The sequence below is a fragment of the Hemiscyllium ocellatum genome (genome assembly GCF_020745735.1).
Source record: "Hemiscyllium ocellatum isolate sHemOce1 chromosome 27 unlocalized genomic scaffold, sHemOce1.pat.X.cur. SUPER_27_unloc_25, whole genome shotgun sequence".
In the NCBI taxonomy this organism is placed as follows: domain Eukaryota; kingdom Metazoa; phylum Chordata; class Chondrichthyes; order Orectolobiformes; family Hemiscylliidae; genus Hemiscyllium; species Hemiscyllium ocellatum.
The window spans coordinates 410,825-436,944 of NW_026867493.1; the positions used below are offsets into that span (position 1 = coordinate 410,825).

The following is a 26,120-nucleotide window of genomic DNA, read 5'->3' on the forward strand; positions in this document are numbered from 1 at the left end:
AAGGCTTTCTATAGGTATGTCAGGAATAAAAGAATGACTCGGGTAGGAATAGGTCCAGTCAAGGATAGTAGTGGGAAGTTGCGCATGGAGGCAGAAGAGATTGGGGAAACACTGAATGAATATTTTTCATCAGTATTCACTCAGGAACAGGACATTCTTGCCGATGTGAATATTGAGTCACAATCAATTAAAATTCATGGCTTTGAGGTATGTAGGGAAGAGGTATTGGAAATTCTGGAAAGGGTGAAAATAGATAAGTCCCCTGGGCCTGATGGCATTAATCCTAGGATTCTCTGGGAAGCAAGGGAGGAGATTGCAGAGCCATTGGCCTTGATTTTTTATGACCTCATTGTCTACAGGAATAGTGCCAGAAGACTGGAGGATAGCAAAGGTGGTTCCCTTGTTCAAGAAGGGGAGTAGAGATAACCCTAGTAACTATAGGCCGGTGAGTCTCACTTTTGTTGTGGGCAAAGTCTTAGAGAAAATTGTAAGGGATAGGATTTATGAACATCTGGATAGGAATAATGTGATCAAGGATACTCAGCATGGTTTTGTGAACTACGAAGAGCAGAAGATAAAGATGTATATCGTGTATTTAAGGAGAACAGGTACCTAATAAACCTAGTCCGCCGATTTCTCAATGATGCTTCCAAGTTGACTTCAAAATTCGGTTTGTCCTTCCATTTTTTTCCTATTTTATTTTGTGAGTTTTAAAAACTATCGCAATCCTCTAACTTGAGTATGGGAGTTAGGAAGTTTCGTTGTGGCTGGACAGGACACTGGAATATTGTGGAATACATTTGGAATATTGTGTGCAATTCTGGTCTCCCTCCTATCAGAAGGATATTGGGAAATTTGAAAGGGTTCTGAAGCACCAATGGGTCCACAGAGAGGAGAGGCCCTTCTGCTGCCCTGAGTGCAGCACCCCGGACGTCTGTTCTCAAGCCCTGAGTGCAAGATGGCTTTCAGCAGTTCTTCCCACCTGCTGAGACACCAGTGGGTCCACACCGAGGAGAGGCGGTTCTTCTGCCCCGAGTGCATGAAGGGCTTTGCTCTTCCTTCTGACCTGCTGGCCCACTGGTGGGTCCACATGGGGGAGAGGGTGTTCAGTTGCTCTAAGTGCAGGAAGGCCTTCATCAAACCTCAGACCTGCACGTCTTTGGACACGACCACCCAGAGAAAACACACGCAGACACTGGGAGAATATGCAAACTCCTCACAGACAGACACTCAAGGCTGGAATCAAACCTGGATCTGTGGCACAGTTAGGCTGCAGTGGTAACCACTGAGCCACTACCTATTGCAACCCGAAGTAGGCAAGCAGGAGGTCTAGAGAACACAGCAAGCCAGGCAGCATCAGGATGTGGAGTAGTCAGCATTTTGGATATTAACCCTTCTTCAGGACTGAAACGTTGACTTCTCTATGAGAAAAGATTTACGGAACGTTGCTGGGGGTTGGAGGGTTTGAGCTACAGGGAGAGTCTGAATAGGCTGGGGCTGTTTTCACTGGAGCATCGGAGGTAGAGGAGTGACCTAATAGACGTTTAAATTCATGAGAGGGATGGACAGGGTAAAAGACAAGGTATTTTCCCTGGGCTGGAGGAGTCCAGAAATAGAGGGTACAGGTTCAGGGTGACAGGCGAAATATATTAAAGGGACAACTTCTTCATGCAGAGGGAGGCACATACATGAAATGAGCTTCCAGAGTATATGGGTCAGGTGCTGTCAAATGGGACTAGGTTAATTTAGGATATCAGGTCAGCATGGAAAAGTTGGACCGAAGGGTCTGTTTCCATGTTGTATGTGTCTCTGACTACCGGTCCTGATGTAAGTTTAAAAGAGAGTCCAAGTAACTTTGAATAGTTCAATCTTGTTGAACTCACCTCCTCAAATGTTTCAAATGACTCCATCCGAGCGATACTGTTTAAACATGCTGAGTTGGACAAAATATCCTATCAAGTTCAACACTAACCCAGAGTTGAAGATGTCAGAAATCACACGATACCAAGGGGACCAAAACTGATCACAATACTCCAGGTGCAGCCTTATCAACGTTCTGTATAACTACACTATATCTTGCCAACATCTATACTCAATTCCCTAACTGATGAAGGTTAGTGTGCCTAAACCTTTCTTCACTGCCTTGTGCAGCGATGTTATCAGAGATAGAGGATCGAATTTAAACTGATCCACAATCCGGTGACTCGGAGCACCGAAGCAGAGTAGTGCAGCATGAGTGTGCTGGGCACATAACCCAGAGGTCGATGGGTCAAAACCATGTGATGCTATTGCTCAATGTCTCCATAAGCTGCTTTCCTTGGCAAAGGTGCACTGTTCTGTATCTTACCTTTGCATCTGCTTCCCAAAGCTTCTTCAGTGGAGGAGTGGCAGTGGCAGCTGGAGCCCAGGAGCTCAACAACCCACCGGAGCTGGAGGAAGCTCCGAGCTCCAAAAGGGGGGCCCAACTGGAGGCTGGATTGGCTCAAGGCTTGTATCTATTAACTTATTTAAATGGTACCTACTGTATGGGGCTTTGGTTCACATTAAAACCGGAGGATCATGTCAGAGTGTTTGTTTATATTTAGCAGTTGTAGTTGGTAAAATACACTCCCTGGAGGAGCACCTTCTTTGATGCTGCATTTCTTACCTTATGCACTTCCCCCATTTATTATCTCCCATCTTGATTGTATATTTTTTGGGTCAAATTTGATTTCATATTTATCAGACTTGGTATTCACTGTGTGCTATTAATTTGTTTGTTCAAATATTGTAAGTCAAAATTAATGCTGTAATTTCATTTCTGATGTCAGAGTTTGACATTGAATGTGCAGGTGTGAATACCAGTAAGTTGTGAAAATAAATCAATAACTTGTGATTTTACAGCAAAAAGAGTAGTTCACCGCTATCAATAGCATTGTCTCATTTGAAGGGGATGAGTTGAGCCTGACCGACAAACCGTATCAAACAGTCACCGAATTTTATTAATATTTTCGTTATCTTCATTAAAGATAAATACTCCGGCATGCTAAAATTTATCCAATTTGTTTATAAGATTTATTTATATGTCCATTGCTCTGACACATTGGGGAGACTGGATGCCAACTTGCAGAACATTTCAGGGAACAGCTCTAGGACTCCAAACCTAAACGACCCCATCGCCCTGTGGCTGAATACTTTAACTTCCCCTCCCACTCGGTCAAGGGCATGCAAGTCCTGTGCCGCATCCCCCTCCAAGCTCTAGCTACCTGACGCTTGTAGGAAGAATACTTCATCTTCTGCCTTGGGACCCACCAACTACAGTTTCCGTATTTCCCCTCACCCTCACTCTCACACCACGCGCCTTGTCCCAGATCCAACCTTCCAACTCGGCATTAGCCTCTTGAGCAGTCCTACATTTTCATCTTGCTTCCCACCTATTCGCTCCACCCTCCTGTCTTACCTCTCATGATAAATCAGCACCACCATCGACCTATTTCATTCACAGTTACCCCCCCCCGCCTCCATCCCCATCCTCTTCCCAATTATCTCTCAGCCCCGTTGGACCAACCTTCATTCCTGATGAAGAACTTATGCTCTAAGTCAAGACTGTGGTGAAGGAACATCCTTAATAAGAAAGAGTTACCAATTCAGATTTATTTCCCATTTGTTCCCCCGTTCTTCTAGAAATAAGAAATGTCTTTTTCTTCCACTAGAAAGTGGTCTTACACTTTGCGGTGTCTGAAGTGTTATACCACTCCATCTTTTTGCCTACCTATAAAGAATCCTTTCAATATGTTTTTCGGACAATGCTGGCGGTGACCAAAAGCAATCATTTCACTCCTCTTCAATGTCCCATTTCTCCTCCTAGGAACCACTTTGACATGTTGTCTGTGTGTATTTGGTTTTCAAAATGTAATTTGGCCATTGAAGTGAACAGGGTTAGTCTTTATCGATCGCTAGCTTTGTTTGCACTAACTGCAATTATCCATCAATTTGCTGTTTTTTTGTTCCATCAAAGCTGGAAAAAATTATCTGTATTTATTTTGCACTCAAGTGTGAAAAGTCATCCCAAGGGTGGTCATATTATTATAGCTGATTGAAGCTATAACAGGAGTAATTGTGTGGCAGTTTGAGACTAAAATATTGGCTGGAAAGAATGTAGATTGATGATGAAAGTCAGAAAGCAGAATCTCTGGCCACAATCTATCATTCTGGCTTGATTAATTGGTGGCTCTTCAATGGCACCTTCCAAGCCATCACCTCAACTACCAAGAGCAGGTAAGTGTGAACAACGCATTCCAACTGTGAAATATATCGCATTGCTTCTTTGTTATTGATCAAAAACCTGGAACTCGCTCCTGAACATTATTGCAGACCAAATCATAATGTGAAGCAATTTAAGAGGCAGCTCAGCGCCACATTTTCAAGGACAATTTGGGAAGGGTTGTTGGCAGACCCAATGATATTCACATCACATGAAATAATAAGCAAAGAGGCATGGATAGAGGAATGGCTAACCAATGATACAATTGGGATAAGGGGCACGTTCAGGAGAGCAACTTGTAACTAGTAGTGTGCCACAGGGATCAGTGCTGGGGCCAAACGTATTTACAATATGTATTATTTACAAGTATTTACTTGGATAAGTAAAGTGAATGCACTATTGCCAAGATTGCAGAAAAGATGGTTGATGGGAAGGCAGGTGGTGAGAAGACATGAAATATCTGCACAGGGATATAGACAGATTAAGTAAATGAGCAAACCTTTTGCAGATGGAATAGAATTTGGGGAAATGAGGTTGTGCACTTTGCCAGGAGGAACAGTGCTGAATGTTAAATGGAGAAAGCTGTTGAATAGAGGGATTTGGAAGCCCATACCCATGCATCTCTTCCTCCAAGTTCAGTGAAAAATAGGGAAGGCAAATGGGAGGTTTACCTTTAAATACAGTGTAAAGGTCGGGAGGTTATAGTGAACCTATGTCAGGCACCAGTCAGGCCACAACTGAACACTGGGTGGGTCCTTTACCCAAGGAAAGATATACTGGCTTTGGAGGCAGTCCAGAGAAGGTTGACTAGGATGAAAAGAATATCATATGAAGAGAAGTGAATAGGTTGGGCCTATACTTATTACAAGTGAGAAGATTTGGAGGTAACCTTATTTTCACATAAACGATTCTGGGGAGACTTGACAGGCTTGATGTGGAAAAGTTTACGTTTGTGGGTGAGTCTAGCACCAGAGGGAATAACCTGCAAATGAGAGATTGCATGTTGAAGACAGATAGGAATTTTTACTGAGGGCAGTAAATCTGTGGAACATGTTACTACAGGGGGTTGTTGAGCTTGGGTCGTTAAGTACATTCAAGGCTGTCAGTTTTTGTTTAACTAGTGAGGGAATCGAGGATTATGGCGAAATAGCAAGAAAGTGGAGTTGATGTTTACCAGAGTTAACGTGATCGGAATAAATGGCAGAATTGATTCAATGAGCTGAATTGAATAGTTAATAATAAAGGGGCCAGTACATCCTTCCTGAGATATGGGGCCCAAAATTGCGTTCAATACTCCAAATGCGGCTTGACCGGAGCCTTACAGAGCCTCAGAAGTACATCCCTGCCTTTATATTCAAGTCTGATCAAAATAAATGCCATCATTGCATTTGCCTCCCCAACTATTGATTCAACCTTCAAGTTTACCTTGAGAGAATCCTGGAATAGAACTCCATCGTCTCTTTGCACATCCGATTTCTGAATTTTCTCCCCATAATCCTTCTGTTCCAGAGTAGGAGCAGAGATTTTCTGACAAACCGATTTTATTCAGGGATACCAAGGTAGGTCTGGAATTTCCAATATCTCAGAAGGAATAGTTATTCCTGGACAATGCAGAGAGGACTATGGTGTGGTCCTGTAAACCTGAGTCAGCAATAACTCTTTCTGGATCAAGAAACAAAAGGGCCACTGAGAAACTGCAAAATCATAAGCCCTCAGAAAAAGAAATTAGGCAATTCAGCCCATTGAGTCTGCTCCACCATATAATCATTCTTAAGTATCAAGGGTTACGGGGAGAATGGGGATGAGAAAGTTTTCAGCCAGGATTGAATGGTGGAGCAGACTCAATGGGCTGAATGGCCTAATTTCTGCTAGCTAACTATCCCTGGGAAGAAGGATGTATAACAACAAGCTGTTTCCTGGGACAGATGAGATAAGTTTTTAATAAACTCGTGACAAAAGGACAAGTTAGTCTGTCTGTGGAAGGATGGCCTTGACACCAAGAGGTTAATTGCAGGACAGGCTGTTTCAAACAGACAGCTAAACCTCAAGGCTAAGAAGGTATGCTACACACTGGAGGTCTCTAGCAATGTGGGGAGGTGGTGTTAGAATCTAAAGAAACATCACACCACAGATTTAAAAGTGATGAATCTCCACCAGAATTTAAACCCAGAAAGATGCAGCAGCAGTACTTGGAAGAACAACACTGCAGTGAATCCCTGAACACTTCCAGAGACAGATATTGTCGGTGGAAAGTCAATTAAATTCTGCCATCAATTGGATGATCCCCAAGTTGGGAGTGAGGTTGAACTTGGTGACTTGTGGTGGGGGGGGGGGGTGTTATTTTTGGTTGCTACAGACAATAAAGTGCAAATCATTGTTTCAGCAGTTGATTCTCTGCGCAGTTTCTGAGTCAGGAGCCAAATTAAGGCAATTCACCCACAGCCACAGTGAGGCTAGGATTAATATTGACTCCATTGCATTCAGCACGACATCACAGCAGCATTCAAGATCTCAAACAGAAACACCCAGAGGAACATGTTGCCCTACATTAGGTAAAATTAGCCTGAAAAGTGGTGTAATCTGTTCTAGTGATAAAAATAAATCCCCAACACTTTAAAATCAATTATCAGCAATTTTTTTATCCAATCGTTACAGTTAAAAAATAAACACAACTATTAACAAACTGGTTATAGGCCAAGAGCAGACAGGTGGCATTAGTTTAGTTGGGGATCATGGACTGGTTGGTCTGAAGGGTATGTTTCTGGCCTACATGACTCCATAGCACTGAATGAATGGAGATCCATCCCAAAGATGATAAAAATTTCGAGCACCACTTTATGCAAATATGTGGACCCCCCTCCTGAGGGCAGGAGGGCACTGAGGTTCAGTAGTTCAGACAGTCAACCAGCAACTTCTCTCTGGGAGACTTGTCTCAAGAAAGGAAGCGGTTTCCTGTCACATCAGTTAGATTATCCAGTTTGGAGCAGGTCCGATATGTCCAACAAAATAGGTAGACAGGGCAGTGAAGAAGGCTTAAGCCTCACTGCCCTTCATCAGTCAGGGAATTGAGTATAGAAGTTGACAAGTTATGTTGCAGTTAATCAGGATATTGGTGAGGCCACACTTGGAGTATCGTGATTCGTTTTGATCACCTTGCGAAACAAAGATGTTATTAAACTTGAAAAGAGTGCAGAAGACATTTACAAGAAACCAGGACTCAAGGTCTGAGTAACAGGGAGAGGTTGGACAAGCTAAGACGTTTTTATTTCGAGCATAAGAGCCTCGGGGGGTTGGGGCGGGCTCATAGAGGTGAAGAGATCCTGAGAGGCATGGAGAGGGTGAATGCACTCAATCTTTTTTCCCAGGATTGGGGAATTTCGAATATCAACATGCATTGAGAATCCCCATGAATACACGCAGCCTGCGTGGGAGGGCTCAAGGGCTCTAATTGCAGAGAGAAATTTAATTCTTTCGCGAAATGTGGACTAGTGTTCTCGCTGTAGACGAGCCTTTCATTGGATTGTTGAATCTGGCGGGTAACAACGACCCCTGCCCCGTGGAAACTCTATGGAAGCAAATTGATTTCCTCAAACTGACTGGAGTGTCACCAGGATTGGGCAGAAGCCAATCGGTTGCCGAGTGCTGGAGAGGGGATTCCTTGCAGCACCAGGGACCTGGGTTTGAACCCACCCTCATGGTGACAGTGTGGATTTTGCCCTTTCCTACCCCTCCCCCACTCCCTGTCTACGTGGGTTTCCTCTGGGCGCTTGGTTTTCCTCCCATGTTCCAAACATGTACTGGCTAGAATGGATTGGGCGTTCGAAATTCAGGGATAAGCTGTGGGGGTGTATGTTCTTCCGAGGGCCAGTATGGACTTGGTGGGCCAAACGGCCTGTATCCACAGTGATTCCCCCAACGTGTCTCCAGCCTGGCTTCCAGCTCCATCTCTCTGTGCCGAAATTCCTCCAGTGTGTGTTTTCCCTAGTTTCCAGCACCCAGAACGTCCCACGTTCTGCAAATCGAAAGACAAGTCCCAACCTGCCCTCTCCCATGTGTGTTGTGTAACTGCTTAATCACTTTTAGTGGCCCAGCAAAGGCTAATAGCCAATTTGGCAAACCAGGAGGATGGCCTCAACCGCGACCTTGGGTTCATGTCACATGACAGGTAACCCCACTTCACTGTTATGCTCTCTCTCACACTTACACACTCACACGCTCGTGCAGAGCCTTTCCGGTAGACATGCTCTCTCTCAGACACACAATAATACGTCCCTACACTCACACCAATGCATACATCTTCGCACATGATTATACCCCATCACACACACACTTTACCCAGCATGCACACGCACTTACACACACTCTCTCTCTCTCATGCACGCACTCACGCATTTGGAGTGAATTTGCATTTGCAGGATTATATATTTGGAAGTAGAACCATTCTGACTCAAGATTGGGTTACAGACAGACTCTAACCTCACAGCTTTCATGCATTGTTTGACGTGAGGTGCTACCTCCTTTTATAAAACATAAAGTTTCCTGGAAAACGTGACTTAAAAGAAGTTCTGGAATGTACAGATTAATTAGCCGAAATCTGCAATCCATTTTAAAAGATGAATGATTTAACAGAAATCTAGGTTTCTTCAATTCATCACTTATGTTGCATGACACTATAATCTTTTTGCACTATATTCTGTGCCTTGTGATCCTACTCCACAGCTACCTGATGAAGGAGCAGCACTTCGAAACCCAGTGCCTCCAAATAAACCTGTTGGACTATACTCTGGTGTTTGTGAGATTTTAAAACTTTATTTCCAGTGAATACAGCCCACACCTCAAACTGTTGCCAGTAAACTTTGCAATGCCAATGAAACAATGAACCTGTAGTCCTGAAAAATATACAATTTCTAACAAGATTAGCTACTCATTCACTGATCCTTCTGAGACATGACATTAGTGCTGGAAGCTGAAAGAAATGAGCAACTTTAAAACAAAAACCTGTTGGACCTCGCAGACTCTGAACGTGGCGGTATGTTCAGGTAACCTTTACTACGACCTTATTTTGTTACAGCTTCAGATTTCACCAGCAAAAGAGGCATACAATAAGTGCTTTTAAAAGAAAACACCTCCAGCCCAAAGTGCACCCAGTCCCCCCACCCCACTTTCTTTGTTGGTCAGCTGAGTTGTCCGTTTGTTACTGGATCCCTGGTACAGCCAGGTAAAGCATGCAGCTGGGATGACTGAGTGGACCCTTTCCTGCAACGGCAGTTTCCTTCACTAAAAAGGGCCAGGAGTGAATCAGATGGTGTTTTTCTCCCCCACTGCGGCTCCTGGGAGTGGAAAGGAAACAATCACCAAAACCCAGTCTTAGCTTTGTGAATCTTCAGAAAATAAGCCAACGTTCATCCCTTCAGATTTTCCATCCTGAGCTTTGTCACTCTTTTGTAGGACATTACAAGTGGAGGTTTTGCAGAAGAGCACCACAATGCAATCTGATTAATCAGGACCTGGATGTTTTCGGTCTTTGAATGTAAGTGTTGTGCTCCAGAACATTGGTGTTCACAGTTTATAATACTTATCTTCCCAGTCCCCTGTATCACTTGTCGAAAATGTTTAATTTGCGTTTTGTAATCCTTTCACTGTCTGCTAATGAGGAAAGTGTTTGCGTGTTTTACCTAAGTTATGTTGATCATGCATACCTCGAGCCTCAAGCTAATTTCACGAGAAACCTTCTCCAGTTCAAAAGCAAACTGTTAGTGATGGCTCTGTTTCTTGTCACGTATCCAATTTCAGATCGATGTTGTTAATGTCCCTTTTATTCCTTCAGATCCAGGTTTCGCTCACAGGGCATGAACAGAACTGTCTCTAAATACATTTACCAATCTACACTCATCCTATTGATTGTCCAGAGACAATCCAGACAACGTCCTCTTGTTGTACAGGCCGGGAGGTTGACTCTGATGATCTCGGGGTATGAACTGATCTGAGACATGGAAAGAATTGTCGTTCGTGCACACCAGGAATTCAAACCCCTTCTCTCCTCCGAGCCAATGATCATTAATCTGCCCATTCCCACCGCGTCTTCTCCCATCATTACCAACAGCCCCAGGAAATCTCCAGTTAACCTTCTTTGCTCCAAAGCGAACATTCCCAACCTTGGGAATGTCTCCCCACAATGGAAATTCCTTATCCCTGGAAATGAAGCATGGCATACACTTGGGAAGAGATTTTGGCAAAATATTGTCAGTTAGGAAATGGAAAAATGTTCATGAAGCAAAACAGAAATCCCAGTCTCCAGCTTTTTGAACGTTTAGAAAGTCTTTGGGAAGCGGATTTAGATGAGAATGAAAGATGAACCGTCCGACTGAGCAGAGACAGTCCAGACACCGTCCCCTTGTTGAAGAGGCTGGGAGATTGACTCTGATGTTCTCGGGACATGAACTGATCTGAGACATTGAAAGAATTGTCGTTCGTGCACATCAGGACTTCAAACCCCTTCTCGCCTCCGAGCCAATGAGGGAACTTGCGAACAGACAAAACACTGAAAGGCTCGAAGGGCGACGGTCCCGGAGGAAAAAAACTAATTCCTCGTGACATGGATGTGTCTGCAGAAGGTGGGATCAGACTGTCCCCGGTGTCTCCACAATGAATGTCCCAGGCATTATTAAGGAAAAGTAAAAGTGATAGACGACAATTGTAATTCTAGGCGGGGCAGGCTGAATTATGTATTTACTAACAGCCACCCCTAAATCATGGTGCAGCGAAACGGCTTGCAGCGCCTGTCTCTGTGGCGCAATTGGTCAGCGCGTTCGGCTGTTAACCGAAAGGTTGGTGGTTCGAACCCACCCAGGGACGCTTTGCTCGCTGTTCTTCCTTGACTTTGAATCAGCGTGCTTTTAAATGGGGTCAGGAAAATGTTCCCCCAACGAAAACCTTCTCCACAAAGGGGTTTCTGATTAATTAATTAATGCCTGACGTCAGGGACTGCGAATGCGGCGAAGCCGAGACAAAAAGAGAAACTCGGCAGGTTTGACAGCACCTGTCAGAGAAAACGGAATTCTGAAATGCTGCGTCTGATTCTCTTTCCATAGATGTTGCCTGACCTTCTCCGTTCCTCCTGCAATTTTCCATATTTGTTTTTAACTAAAAGTTAAAAGTATTTAGGGATGAAACACCTAGACTCGCCGTGTGCAGATATTTAACCCTTTCGAATCACCGTGAAGTGAATGGATTCAAAAAACTCTGCGATGATTCACTCTTTCTCTGCTCCACAGGCAGACGGACCTGGGAAGTGAAGCTGTCAGTATGGTTCTGTATTCGTGGGCTGAGTGGTTAATGCGATGGACTTGAAACCCATTGCGGTTTCCCCACGCAGGTGTGACCCCTGACGACTACAAAATGAGAAATGTCGTCGAAAAGAAAGGGAGCTTGCTCCCCGGCTTCTTCTTTAAGATTCACGTCAGTGGAGTGGGAAAACTATTTCACTCACATTGGGACTATGAGCCAAAGATTTTCACACAGCTGAATACAACATTGTCTGAGTATATCTCTGGACATATTTGTAAAAGTCAGTGATTCTGTATCTCACTCTAACCGTATTGCGCTCCCATCTCTGTGTTAATGTCTGTTTTTCTGTGTTGATGTGACTATCTCTGCAAGCAATAGGACACAGATTACATCGGAGAGAAGTGTGAGTGTATCTGTCTGTGTATGAATGACAAATTCTGTCTGCAGTGGCACACATTGTCCCGGACGTGTGTGTCGGAAAGTTTCTTTATATCTGTCTGTGAATCTGATTTTGTGCCTGTGCGTGTTGGTGTATGCCCAGTTCTGCCTGCAATGGGACAAACTTTGATTCAGCACGTTTATAATGCATTCTTTCAAAGTCAGAGTTTCTCTCTCTCTCTGAGAAGTACAGTAACACAATGCCGCCTTCTGCTGGCCTACCCATGTGACATCACAAGCGCCACATTTCCCTGTTCCACTGCATCTGTTTCCTGGTCCTCTGCGGCGTTGGAGGGGGTTGGAGCTCCATCAGAATTTTATTGAGAACAGCAGGAACAGCATACAGCTGCCTGAGTCAGGTGTGAACTCAGAAGGTGGGATAACTGAATGAATCCTTTCCAGAAAAGCAGCAGGTAACAGCTTCTTACCAGTGTGTTTTCGTTGGGGTTTCAGAAGGTTTTTTTTTGAATGGACAAACCGTTTCCCACACACAGAGAGGGGAATGGCCTCTCCCCAGTGTGAACGTACTCATGTATCAGCATTTCATGTTTGTGTTTAAAGCTTTTCTCTCAATGTGAGCATTTGAAAGGTCTCTCAGTGTTAATCAGCAGAGAATGCCTTGTTACACTCAAAGCAGGGGAATGGCCTCTCCCCAGTGTGATCTCACTGGTGAGTCAGCAGGTAGGATGTGTCACTGAATCTTTCCCACACTTAAGGCAGATGAATGGCCTCTCCTTACTGAGTGCATTCTTGTTTCTCAAGGACGGGTGATTGATTGAATCCCTTCCCACAAACAGTAGATGAATGACTTATCTCCAGCGTGACTGCATCAATGAATTTTCAGCATGTAGAGACATTTGTTTCCCTCCCACAGTTTGCACATTTCCATGGTTTCTATGGTGTAGATCATGTCTCTCCATATTGGATGATCAGCTGACTCCTCACCCAGACACAGGACAGGTTTCGTAGACTTATAGAATCCCTACAGTCCACAAGTCCACACCAACCCTCTGGGGATAAAGACATCCAAACCTATTCTCCTACCCCATTACTGAACATTTACCCTTGACTAATGCACCTAACCTACACATCCCTGAACACTGTGGGCAATTTTATATGGCCAATTGACCTAACCTGCCCATCTTTGAATTGGGAGAGGAAACCGGAGTACCCAGATGGAGCTGACGCAGACCCCGGGAGAATGTGCAAACTCCACAGAGACAGTCGCCTGAGGCTGGGATTGAGCCACGGTGGTGATACAATCTCTCCCTGCTGTGAATCGCGGGATGCTATTCAATCTGTGGAAATGGTGCAAGACTTGTCCATTTGTCACTGGGTACACTGATGTTTGCAAACTTTTACCACAGATAAACATTGACAATCCAATGGTTTTCAAATCCTGATTAATTGACTCACTTTAAGATCCTGATAAGGTATTTGCTTGGAATTCTCGCTGATAAATGTGCCCCTGTGATTCTCTGTAAAACAAACTTAAATCAGGAAAAATTAGAGATTGAGAAATCGTACTGTTTAAGATACTAAAAGGAGTTAAGAATCATAAAAACCTTATAGTGTGGAAGCAGGCCGTTTGAATCCACACCCGTCCTCTGAAGAGCATCCCACATAGATCCGTCCCATATCCCTGCATTCCCCACGGTTTACCTATCCAGCCTGCACATCCCTGCACATTATGGGCAATTTAGCATGGCCAACCCACCTAATCCAGATATCATTGAATTTTGGGAGGAAACAGGAGCACCGAGAGGAAACTACACAGATATATGAAGAAATTACTTACTCCACGCAATCACCCGAATCTGGAATCAAACCCAGGTCCCCAGAGCTGAGAGGCAGCAGTGCTAACCATTGGGTCACCATGGAGTTCTTTGAATCCAGCAATTTGTGTGAAAGTCACTCAAATACTGACCGTGAAACATTACTGGATTGTTATGAAAAACTCAACTAGCTGAGAAATGTCCTTCAGGGGAAGGGCGTGTTCTGGCCCTCCACAAGACTCAGCCCTCAATGAGAGTAAAGATAGTGAGAACAATGGGATACTTACAGACAGTTTCCTCCATCTCCATCACAGGAATAACTGACAGATCCTCACTTCAAGAAGATCAAGACCAGAGTGGATGAAGAATCATCACCTATAAACTCCGCTACCAGACACACTCTGTCCTCCTGGAGATACATGGTTTTGTTTCTTTAGAGAGAGGGAGAGAAGAGAGAGAGAGAATTGCCGCTTACTGACCTACAAGAACCAGCCGCTCCGAAGCCTCTCCTTCTCAGTGCAGGAGAGAAAAACGTTCCTCTTGGTTTGAGATTGCTGTGGGGTAATTCTTCAACTCTAACCCCGTGTAAAAGAATTTCCCAGAGTTCAGTACTAACTCGAATACAAACACTTCGCAGCAGGTTGTTCCTAAATCCATCCAATCCCTCCCTCCAGCTCTGTCTCTCACTTTTCAACTCCACCAGCTCAGACACCCGCACTGCGCATGCTCCATAAACAACTTGGCGCTGCCTTTTGTTCACTCTGATTGGCCTGGAGTCCCGCAAATTCCAGAATGTCGTCCTGAGCTGCCCCACTTTCTATTGGGCAGGAAATGCGGTCAGTCACACAAGAGCTGAAGCATAAAAGAGATATGTGTTCATCTCTGAGTCGGCTTGTGTTTATTGTCCATCCCTCGTTGTCTGGAGGGCGGTGAGGAGTCAACCACAATGGAGTCACATGTAAGTCTAACCGGAGAAAGGTGAGCCCAATGGTATCTTACAATAACTGACAGTCCAGATTTTTAATAACGTAACAGAACACCTCTATTTGGCCTGGTGAGATTTGAACACCTCCCACAGAACATTAACCAGGGTGAGCTAGGACTAGACCAGTTACATTGAGACAAAACCACTGTCTCCTGAGACAAGAATTTCCAGCTTTGGTCAACAAGAGGACACAATGTTTCAGGGAAATCTATTCAGAATTTCCAACATGAACTGACAGGAATAACTGCTGTAAAACTCCCTCACAGGATTTTAGGGAGAAGATTTACATATGAAAAGAAGAATCATAACCCATAAGTCCGTGTGTGAGTAAGAATAATATTTATTGTTACGTCATGGAGATCAAACCCTGTTAATTAAACTAACCGCCCAGAAAAGCTCATCTTGCCTCTTAATCTGTTAAAATGTGAGTGACAGAATTCCTAAATTGCACTATTTAAAGAAAATATTTTTCTAACTAATAGTGAACACTAAACAAAACTTATTCACAAATCCAACACCCCTTTCTTAAACTACTTACTATCTGACCCCAACTCGACACAACTTAATATGCTATTCTAATAACGTATTTATTAATCGTTACTTTAACTTAATCTCAAGTCCACACAGTCTCCTCTTCATTGATGTTTTCACTTTTCTAACTGCTGATCTTCCTGGGTGCTCTTCTTTTTACTGTGTGTTTCACGTGAAAAGGTACCTTTGATGGAGAGTGTTTTCAATTTCTCTGAGAGCAAAGTATTAGATCGGCAGTTGCTTCCCACTAACTTTCAAAATGCCGGGTTTATATCCCCCATAGGACACATTAAATTCTTATTTGATTGATTTCCAGGGATCAAAACCATAGAATTCGAATCTCATTGTCTTCTGGTATCCTGGGCATAGATTAAATTAATTAAATTTGAATTGTTGTCAAAACATCAAACAGAACACAGGTATCCATTTAAAAACCAATTGCTACATTTGAAACAGCCCGACCTTTTGCTAGTAGCTGTGGCTGTACTTTAACTTGAGAAAAACACTCTCTATCGAAAACTGACAATACATGCTCTGGACTTCGTAACATTGCATTGATCATTTGCCCTGGATTAACACGAAGACTCCAACACCATGATGAAACCATGTAAACGTGGTGACTATGGGAAGAGATTGTAGTTCCCCTGTCTAGCTGGATATTGATTGATACAGTCACACTGGAAATAAGCTTTTGCCTGCTCTACATGTGGAAAGAGATTCACAGTGTATTCCAGCTTCCAGAAAAATGTGCTTATCACACTGAGGAGATACCGTTTAGCTGAACCTCCTGTGGAAAGTATTTCACACAGTCAGTCAACCTCACTGTGCACCAACGAGTTCACACTGGGGACAAGCTGTTTTTGTGCCCTGTATATGGGAAGGAATTTGCACGGACATCAAACTTGTTGTGACATCAGCGAGTTCACACTGGAGATAAATTATTTACTTGCTCAGAGTTTGCAAAGGGATTCGGATAGTCCCACAACCCGCTGATACATCAACACATTCATTCTGGTGAGAGTGTGTGAAAGAATTCACTTCTGCCGACACATCAATGAGTTCACTCTAGGGAGAGATCATTCACTTGCTCCGAGTGTAATACAAACTGCATTCAGTTTTCTCAGCTCTTCAGTGCAGTTACAACATTGGTATCTACCCAACAATCTGGAAATTTGCCAGATTGCCTGTGCACAAGTAGCAGTACACATCCAACTCAGGATTAATCGTCCTATCAGTATACTCCCGATTATCGATAATGCTATGTAACATATCGAATAACATCCTCTCAGCTGTGAGCTGCTGAGTGACCAGCTTGGGGACCACCAGGCTCACTCAGGTACTGACCACATTCAAGCCTTGGTTAAAACATGGACAAAAAAGCTTAATCCTTGAGGTGAGATGAGATTGGCAACCCTTGACCTCAAGGCTACATTCGACCCAGTGTGGCATCAAGGTGCTTTGATGAGATTCCAGGATGCAATTTACTACTGCGTACGTTATTCTCTATATAAATCACAACGATCCTCTTGATTAGGTTCCAGTCTGTAATTCATTCCCGAGTATGTTATTCTATATACAAACTATCCCGAACCCCTCAATTACATTATAGCCTGTATTACACACTCAGTTTTCTGTTATACTGGATGTAATCATCCTGATTCCCTCGATCAAATTTCCGTCTGGAGCTCACTTCTGATTGTGTTATTCTGTCAGTTAACAAACCCTATCTCTTGATTAGATTCCAGTCTATAAAACCCTTCCTTGAATTTGGCTACCTTTCAGAAAATTTCCGTGTTTATTAATTTTGAACTTTTTTTCAGCGACCAATCTATAATCGCTCTGTCTGATGTAAAATCACGGTCTTCCATGGCATATAATTTACCCAACATGGCATGCGATTGTTATCGCACCCCATTCTTAATGCAGGAGTCCCACGAGCACGCGCAATGCGTGCTTACAGGCACATGGGCTGGAGTTGGGAACATGCGCACTGATGGTCCGTAAGCCTGAAGGGAGAATGATGCCAATTTCGGTCCAACACTGACAGTGATGGTTTCGAGAAACTCCTCTCACAGATTAGATTAGATTACCTACAGTGTGGAAACAGGCTATAAGGCCCAACACCAACCCTCCGAAGAGAACCCACGCAGACCCATTCCCCTACATTTACCCCTGCCTAATCCACCTAACGCTATGGACAATTTAGCATGGCCAATTCACCTAACCTGCACAGTTTTGGATTGTGGGAGGAAACCCACGCAGATACGGGGAGAATGTGCAAACTCCACACAGACAGTTACCTGAGGCGGGAACCACCGCCCGAGCCACCGTGCAGCCTTAACGGGCGGGGGGCATTTCCAGGCTTTTCCTCGAGTAATGTTTGAATGTTTGACTGGAGTTATGTGGTGAGTCTTTCTGACCTCTGTGTCATTCACGTGATAATTTTGGTGGTTTGTAGTTTGCTGCGACTAAGCTGCACTCCTCAATCTTACTCATACATGGGACCTGAACGTCTTTCACATCTATTTGCTATAACTAATTGTGCTGTTCTGAGATCCAGACTTCAGACCCCTGGAGTTGGATTCTAGAGTGTGGTGCTGGAAAAGCTCAGCAGGTCAGGCAGCATCCGATGAGCAATCGATGTTTCGGGCAAAAGCCCTTCATCAGGAAACCCTGGGGTTCGATGTCAGTTTGAATGAGAATGTTGGGCATTTACTGAGCTCCCTGAGTTCAGAGGTTTAGAGCCGGAGAAGATGATAGAGATAGCGAGGGACAAGACTATGGGCAAAGACTGACATTTTATAATGGATCTGCTGCATCACCAGGAACCTGTGTGCATCAGCAGGCATAGCAATCATAGATTAAACGAACTTAGCGTGAGGAAGGAGAGAAGCAGCCGTGACCTGGAACGAAAGGAGGTCACTGGACCTGAAATGTTGACTGTACTGTCTGCCCATTGATGCTACCAGACCTACTGAGGTTCTCCAGCAATTTTTGTTTTTGTTTCTGTTTCAGATTTCCAGCATCCACAGTTATTTGTTTCTTATTCAGCAATTTGGATGATCTCAGATTTATGGAGAGTAGAATGTTTCAGGCCTTCAGGTGTGTGACAGAAGAATCAAAATCAAGAGGTGACAAAGGCATAGTGTAATTTTCAGAATCAGATAAAATGAGGTGGGGCAGGGTCAGAAATTATTCCTGAGATTTGAAGAGGTGGTCCCAATGAAAGTGTGGGCATGCAGCTGGTAGCTCATCTGAGAGGTAAAGCATTTACCAAGCTTTCAAGCGGCTACTTCAGCCTCACACATTTGGCATGAGGATAGATGGAAGTGGTGCTGGAGAGTGGTGTTTGCAGCGTGATTTGGACACAATGGATTTAAACTTCTCATTATTTAATTGTGCAAGAGTTTCAAGTATCTAGAATTGGGTGTTGGGCAGATGGAGGCAGTGCGAACCTCAGAGAGAAACTTGAGGACAATGATTTTCACATTTTCACTTTACTTGTTTTATTTCCAGCCAAGTTGACTCTCTCTGTCTGATGGTTGACAGGCTGGGAGATTATGGGTTGGGCCTTGATCGACTGAATGTTTTTTTAGATTAGATTAGATTACTTACAGTGTGGAAACAGGCCCTTCCGCCCAACAAGTCCACACCGATCCGCCGAAGCGCAACCCACCCATTCCCCTACATTTCCCCCTTTACCTAACACTACGGGCAATTTAGCATGGCCAATTCACCTGGCCTGCACATCTTTGTGACTGTGGGAGGAAACCGGAGGAAACCCACGCAGATACGGGGAGAACGTGCAAACTCCACACAGTCAGTCGCCTGAGTTGGGAATTGAACACGGGTCTCTGGCGCTGTGAGGCAGCAGTGCTAACCACTATGCCACCATACCACCCACCGTGTTCGGGAAGGTGGAAAAGGCCGGGGCGGGGTGATGGTGGGGGGGGGGGGGGATGCGGTTGGGCGGGTGGGATAGTTGGCGGGGGGTGTCAAAGCTTCAATAGAAATCCAGCAGAACTGAGAACAGACAACAGCTAGCTCTGTGGGAACGGGAGACCAACAGAGGACAGATAAATCAGGACCTGGAATCCAAACTGACATCAGACTACCATGTTATCAGTGCTTTGATTTGCATTGCCAACCCTCTACCTTTACCAAAGGTTTGATTTGATTTGAATGTCACGTACCCTCAATATTCAGGGTCTAATCCTTGTCATCCTAAAACCACGTCTCTGTACTGACCCTCTGTACACACTTATTTTCTTCAGTCAATTCGTTCACTTTTCTTACAGTGCAGCAAATATTCAGACACAGTCTTTAGTTTCAATTTTTGTGATCTTTTCAATCCAGCTTTGATTGGTAGTACATTTATTCCCCTTGTCCCTTTGTTCTCTGACATTCACTTTTCACATTACTTCATTGCTCACCTGCCTTGATTTGGATTGCCCTTAATGTCCAGGGATGTGCAGGTTAGATAGGTTAGCCATGGGAAATGCAGAGTTATCGGTTCATAGTAATAGAAGCAGGAGTCGGCTATTTGGCGTGTCGAGCCTGCTCCACCATTCATTCAGATGAAGGCTGATCTATCCATCATCTGGGCTCCTCCTACCTGTATCATTCCATCTACCCTTAATTCCCCTCCATGCAATATCCTATCCAACTGTGTCTTGAATATAATTAATGAAGCTGCCTCATCTGCTCCCTTGGGCAGAGAATTCCACAGTGTCACACGAATTACAGCATGGAAAGAGACCCTTCAGTCCAACTCATCCATGTTGACCAGTTATCCTAAACAGTCTAGTCCCATTTGGTAGCACTTGGCCCATATCCCGCTATACCCTTCCTATTCATGAACCCGTCCAGATGCCTTTTAAGTGTCGTAATTATACTAGCCTCCACGACTTCCTCAAGCAGCTAATTCCATGCCCGCAACATGCTCTGCATGAAAGAGTTGTACATTGACTTCAGTGATTCGAAAGGGTAAAATATCTGCACATGGCGAGTCTAGGTGTTTCATCGCAAAAGATGAAATGAACTTTCAGTTAAAAACAAATCAAGAAATTTCTGGAGGAACGGAGAAGGTCAGGCAACATCTATGGAAAGAGAATCAGACACAGGATTTCAGAATTCCGTTTTCTCCGACAGGTGCTGTCAAACCTGCCGAGCTTCTCTTTTTTGGCTCGGGTTTTCAGCATCCGCAGTCCTTTACGTTAGACAATAATACAATTCAGCAGCTCCTTTGTGGAGAAGGGTTCCGTTTGGATATCATTTCCCTGACCCCATTAAACCGCACACAGCCGCGAAGAAAAGGTGGAGCAGCGAACTAAACGGCCCTGGGTGGGCTCGAACCACCAACCTTTCAATTAATAGCCGAACGCGCGGACCAATTGCGCCACAGAGACAAGCAACGTTTGGGGCAGCGCCATCGCTTAGGGGAGGCTATTAGTAAATTCATAATTCAGCCACCCCGCCTAGAATTACAATTGTCGTCGACCACTTTTACTTTTCCTGAATAATGCCTGGGACATTCATTGTGGAGACACCGGGGACAGTCTGATCCCACCCTCTGCAGACACATCCATGTCACGAGGAATTAGTTTTCTGACTCCGGGACCGTCGCCCTTCGAGCCTTTCAGTGTTTTGCCTGTTCCCGAGTTCCCTCATTGGCTCGGAGGCGAGAAGGGGTTTGAATTCCCGATGTGCACGAACGACAATTATTTCAATGTCTCAGATCAGTTCATGTCCCGAGAACATCAGAGTCAATCTCCCGGCCTCTTCAACAAGGGGACGGTGTCTGGACTGTCTCTGCTCAGTCGGACGGTTCATCTTTCATTCTCATCTAAATCCGCTTCCCAAAGAGTTTCTAAAGGTTCACAAAGCTGGAGACTGGGATTTCTGTTTTGTTTCATGAACATTTTTCCATTTCCTAACTGACAATATTTTGCCAAAATCTCTTCCCAAGTGTACGCCATGCCTAATTTACAGGGATGAAGAATTTCCATTGTGGGGAGACATTCCCAAGGTTGGGAATGTTCGCTTTGGAGCAAAGAAGGTTAACTGGAGATTTCCTGGGGCTGTTGGTAATGATGGGAGAAGACGCGGTGGGAATGGGCAGATTAATGATCAGAAGAACCAATTGCCACTGACCAGAGTCAGTTACCAGAGGACAGGAATTGAAGTTCTTGAATGAAAAGCAGCACTTGCGCCTAATAAACGCAGAGAATACTGCAGAAAACCGACAGGTCGTGCATCATCTGTGGAAAGGTAAACAGAGCTGACGTTTTGAGTCTGGTACGCTGTTTGTTCCGAACTCGAATTTCCTGCATGGCAATCAATTCCCAGACACGAGAAAACGGGACTTTATTGAGACGGGTTTTGTGAAGTTTGAGCGATAATGCAACCAACAGGAAGTCATTTAAAATCGCCGGCGAAGAAAGCATAGCCAGCAGGTTACCACCCTGGGTGGGGGAGCCCCAAAGGATCTCTACGCCAGCACCTTAAATATTCGGCCACAACTACACGCCCAAAGTTATGATCTAAAATTTCTCATGGAATTGCTCTAACAGGAAAGGTGAGTACTGGACTTGTCCTGTCCGCGCCATAGACCCAACGTATCCTGTTCCCCTGGATTTGATCAGGACAGAGGAGGCTGATGGGAGATCGATTTGAACTACACACACTGATGAGGGACAGAGCGGGTGGGAAGGATCCATTTCCGTGCGCAGAGAGATGAATAATCAGGTTCGAAACTAAGGAGCCACTTCAAGAAAATTGGTGTTAAGTCAGCAAAGCTAATGTAGAACTGTTCACAGAAAATGGTGATGAAAGTCTCTCGAGTTATTTCGATGAGAAGTGTTCATGATGCTAATACAATCGAAAGGATGAAGGTAGATTGGTAAATGTATTTGGTGACAGTTCTGTTCTAGCCCTGTGAGTGAAACCTGGATCTGATGGAATAAAAGGGACATTAACAATATCGATCTGAAATTGGACACGTGACAAGAAACAGAGCCATTATTGACAGTTGGCTTTTGAACTGGAGAAGGTTTCTCGTGAAATTAGCTTGAGGCTTGAGGTATGCAAGGTCAAGATAATTTAGGTAAAATACGGAAACGCTATCCTCATTAGCAGACAGTGAAAGGATTACAAGACGCAAATTAAGCATTTTCGACAAGTGGTACAGGGGACTGGGAAGAAAAGTATTATAAACTGTGAACAACAAAGTTCTGGAGCACAACACTTACATCCAAAGACCGAAAACATCCAGGTCCTGATTAATCAGATTGCATTGTGGTGCTTTTCTGCAAAACATCCACTTGCAATATCCGACAAAAGAGTGACAAAACCCATCCCTGTCAGCCCAGGATAGAAAATCCGAAGGGATGAAGGTTTGCTTATTTTCTGAAGATTCGCAAAACTAAGACTGGTTTTGGGGACTGTTTCCTTTCCACTCCCAGGAGCCACAGTGGTTGAGGCGTTGAGTTGGGGAAAGTAAAATGTGCCCGTGAGCAGCGTGTGAGGCTATTTCAGCTTCCGCTGTGACTTGACTCCGATGTTCTGAGGGACATTTATTGACGCGAGACAGTGAAAAGATTCTCATTCCCGCAGATCGGGAATTCAAACCGTATGCCGGCTTCAGGACAATGAGAAAGATTAATTGGGGTGTGTGAAGAAGCTGTGAGCTGCATTTCAAACAGGTAGGTGGAGACATTGCGCCCCTGGCCCTGTGCGTATCTAACGCCACCATGCTGCAGAATTCCTGTCCTCTGGTAACTGACTAACACGGACATGCGCAGCAATGGGAACATTCACAAGGTCAACAACCAAAGATAATCAGCGTCACTGCTTCCCTTCCACAGTCCCAACTTTGTGAAGCAGTATCTTTCACTGGCAAAGGAAACACCCTTGTCCTCAGGTGCCTGCTTCATTTCGATCACGATTTCATGTCCCTCACTGTTCTCGTCTCATTTGCAGACACTTGTATCAAAAGAAGCTCTGCGGATATCTGCTTGTTCCACCCGAACAGGCAGTGGGTTGCAGATTCCCACCACTCCCAATGTGAGTGAAATATTTTTCCCCCTCCACTGACTTGAATCTTAAAGAAGAAGCCGGGGAGCAAGCTCCGTTTCTTGTCGACGACATTTCTCATTTTGTAGTCGGCAGGGGTCACACCTGCGTGGGGAAACCGCAATGGGTTTCAAGTCCATCGCATAAACCACTCAGCCCACGAATACAGAACCACACTGACAGCTTCACTTCCCAGGTCTGTCTGCCTGCGGAGCTGAGAAAGAGTGAATCATCGCAGAGTTTGTTTGAATCTATTCACTTCAGTGATTCGAAAGGGTTAAATATCTGGACACTGCGAGTCTAGGTGTTTCATCGCAAAAGATGTAATGAACTTTCAGTTAAAACCAAATCTAGAAATTGCAGGAGGAACGGAGAAGGTCAGGCAACATCTATGGAAAGAGAATCAGACGCAGCATTTCAGAATTCCGTTTTCTCCGACAGGTGCTGTCAAACCTGCCGAGTTTCTCGTTTTTTGTCTCGGGTTCTCAGCATCCGCAGTCCCTAACGTTAGACAATAATACAACTCAGAAACCCCTTTGTAGAGGAGGTTTCCGTTTGGATATCATTCGCCTTATCCCATTACAGTTCACACAGCCGCGAAGCGAAGGGTGAGCAGCGAACTAAGCGTCCCTGGGTGGGCTCGAACCACCAACCTTTCGGTTAACAGCCGAACGCCCTGACCAATTGCGCCACAGAGACAGGCGATGTCGGAAGCTGCGCCATCGCTTAGGGGAGGCTATTAGTGAATTCATAATTCAGCCTGCCCCACCTAGAATTACAATTGTCGTCTATCACTTTTACTTTTCCTTAATAATGCCTGGGACATTCATTGTGGAGACACCGGGGACAGTCTGATGCCACCCTCTGCAGAAAGAGAGGGGGAAGAAACAGAACAGACATGAACTGTTGATCTCCGTTGTTACTCATAACGTAAAATCCTTGTAGTGCGATCACTTCCCTTAAGCATGAAAAGAAGGCGCTCGTTCCCCATCAGCTTGTGGCGCAACTGTAGCGCGTCTGACTCCAGATCAATCGGTTGCGTGTTCAAATCGCGTCAGGCTCACTAAAAGTCTGCTTCTTACATTTCAAATCCAGGAATGATTACGTTCACTCCCGATATCTGTTGAGTCAAATGTTCGTTGCGGAAACTTTCGATCACACGTGAGGCTTTGCTGTCAGTTTGATTTGTGAACACTGTGTCAGGGAGGTGGTGTGCCCAGTGTTTCGGTAAATGCTCAGCTCCCCCCACTGTGAGAATGAAAACACAGCCACTTCGTTCAGTTGGTGACAGCGCGGTGTGAATAACATTATACCGATGTTTTTACAACATAATCTAGAGATTACCAGTTGTGTGTTTCAATCTATCAGGAGGTCCCAGCTCATCCTGTCATAGCAGAGTGACAGCGAGTTCAGATAGAAATGTTTACCACCAACAACAAATTCTTTCCTCTCACTGGACACTGTTAAAATTATCTTTATTCAACAGAAGGAGCGGAAACTACAGTCTGACGGCCCCTCTCCACATTAACGGTGAGCCTGAATTGTATAAACGGTGTCAGTAAAATCCAATGGACGACACTGATTTGGTTTAATAGGTTTTTTTTGCCAAGCGTAATTCACCGAGAGGATGCTGCTGTGTGAAACAGTGTGGGGAGTTACTGCAGGGCCTCCTGCACATGGAACACACCGCAACTGATGTGTTTCACCTTCACCAGTTTATTCCCATCTCGGGGAAGAGAGGTTTGATGTTTCGGATCATAGGAGGCCGACAGAGAGCAGGAGAAGAGCACTCAGACCTTCACAAGCTTGTCACCACAGTTGGGTCATCGTGGCCCGTGTATCAGTATGGGACAGTAATCTGCATCTACTGACTGGAAGCACAGCAAATTGGAGTGCTGGTGGGACTATCACACAGGAGGAAACGGCTTCGACAGATCAACTGGAGTGGCTCCCAATGCGCAACTCCGCTCACCTCAACTGAATAACTGTAAACAACTTACTCAGTGATTCAAATGAATACTCGGTTTTGAATCTGTATTGTGGCATGGACCTTCGAGAATTATGTCAAAACACCTTCATTGCTGTGATGGAGTATCCTGTTGGGCAGAATATATCCGTTGTCAAATTTCCTACGTTCTGTTGGTCCCACTCCGGTTTCACTCAGAATCACAAAATGTGTGACAGCGCAGACTGAGGCCTGCAGCCCACCTTAGCTCTGCTGGTTCAACACAATATGTAAATAAGTGTCTCATTCTGTCGCCTTCTCCCTGTAAATCTGCACATTGTTACATTGAACATGCCCACCGAATTCCCTTTTGAGTCCATTGAATCTGCCTCTTTGTCACTGTCAGACAGCAACTTACTGACCCCACTCCCTGTGCGAAAACGGTCTTCCTAATGTCACTTTTACTTATTTTCCTGATGACTTTCAATCTCTGCCAAATCGTTCTCGATCCTTTCTGGCCTGGGAGCATTTTCACTGCATTATTGCCTCTGTCTAAAACCCTCATGACGTGGAAAACTTCAATGAGGCCAGCTTTCAGCCGTCTGTTCTCCAAAGTGAGTTGGCCCAAACTTTCCAATCTCCCTTCATTGCTGACATTCCTCAGAACGATACCATTCACGTTAACATGTTCAGCGCCGTCTGCAAACACTTCACTTCCCCGCTTCCTGAAGTATCACACTCAGAATTGAGCGTAATACAGGTGGAAGATTCATTCAGACTCGGATTGCGCCGGCGAAAAATCTGCAGTACTTGTTTTCACTTTGAACATGCGTTTCCCTTCGC

At 44.6% G+C, this 26,120-nt stretch overlaps 3 non-coding genes across 3 annotated transcripts; 1 reads left to right on the forward strand and 2 right to left on the reverse strand.

The window, feature by feature from the left end:
• The first annotated feature begins 11,024 nt into the window (after window positions 1–11,024).
• On the forward strand, window positions 11,025–11,098 carry trnan-guu (transfer RNA asparagine (anticodon GUU)). The gene has a single exon. It is a non-coding gene; the product is annotated as a tRNA-Asn (tRNA).
• A 9,495-nt stretch (window positions 11,099–20,593) lies between these two features.
• trnan-auu (transfer RNA asparagine (anticodon AUU)) lies at window positions 20,594–20,667 on the reverse strand. Its single transcript has one exon. It is a non-coding gene; the product is annotated as a tRNA-Asn (tRNA).
• A 3,290-nt stretch (window positions 20,668–23,957) lies between these two features.
• On the reverse strand, window positions 23,958–24,031 carry trnan-guu (transfer RNA asparagine (anticodon GUU)). The gene has a single exon. It is a non-coding gene; the product is annotated as a tRNA-Asn (tRNA).
• Between the last annotated feature and the right edge of the window lie 2,089 nt (window positions 24,032–26,120).